Here is a 1,148-nt window from a genome sequence, read left to right as displayed (position 1 = left end):
TACTACTTACATACATATGTAAATTGCCACACGGTCAAAAATTTGGGTTTAATTTATAAACTGCGCTGGGACTACTGCCTTTTTTAATTTTTTATAGTCTACTTTTTAAACCAGTCAATAGTTTTAAGCAATTTTTAATATGTTCTGGTTTAAATTTTAGTCGAAAAAGTCCGTGGTTTAAAACTCCAACCAAAATGTTTTAATTCTAGTTTCTAGGTTTCATATATAGAAAATTTGGTTTAAAATCTAAACCGAAATAGAAAATGTCTGCACACAGCGAAATGTGGTGTTGATTCAAACTCAACATATGAAAGCACATTTACATGCGTGGCTGTAGCTGAGTGTGCAAAGATGCTTTACACAATTGGTTGCTAGCAAGGCTGTCCGGGTTCAATCCCCATCAGACGGAGCATGAAATTTAAGATCTTTTTTTATATTCTAAATTATGAAAATGTTTGGGTTAAAAATTTAAACCGAACTGTTTAAATTCTAAACCCAACATAGGTGCTCTCTTTTTTTAATCTTGGAAGGTTTGTATTTGAAACTGAATTTAGTTTGGTCATATATGTATGTAGTACAAAAAGTTTAAAATTAAAACCGAAACTTTTAACCGTGCACTGAGCAAAACTACTTGAGAAAAAAGCATTAGTTTAATAGCACGAGTGCAACATCGTACACTTGATAGAAGTAAAACTTCTTAAATAAAGCCCATGTGTGCGCCACACACCCGGTAGAAATCTTAACAAAAACATACTACGAGACAATCAGACGAATACAGTTGTTTATTGTATCCAAAGTTGGTACCAAGTTGATAAGTTTTTATCATTTCTCATAATTTGCTTTTAATTTCAATTTTTTCGAATACAGAGGATATGATCATTCTTTTTTGCTTTATTCCGTATACGAAAAATTATATGTTTGAATGGACACATCGCTTTGAATACATAATTTAGATTTAGATAACATTTTTAGCAATTTAGTTGAGAAAAATAAAACATTTAGATTATTGTTTGTATTTAGGTCGATTTTAAATTTGCTACCCCGAAACAATTGATATCAAATAAAACACTTCTTTGGGGTAAAATTTTCGAGTGACGGAAGCTGAACTAGAAACACAAAATTTATGATATCAATTTCGTGACGAAAAT

Source organism: Rhagoletis zephyria, unplaced genomic scaffold (genome assembly GCF_001687245.7).
Source record: "Rhagoletis zephyria isolate East Lansing unplaced genomic scaffold, Rhagoletis_zephyria_1.1 Rzeph_scaffold_00119, whole genome shotgun sequence".
In the NCBI taxonomy this organism is placed as follows: domain Eukaryota; kingdom Metazoa; phylum Arthropoda; class Insecta; order Diptera; family Tephritidae; genus Rhagoletis; species Rhagoletis zephyria.
The sequence above is the reverse complement of the archived record's forward strand: the minus strand, read 5'-3'. Positions refer to the sequence as shown.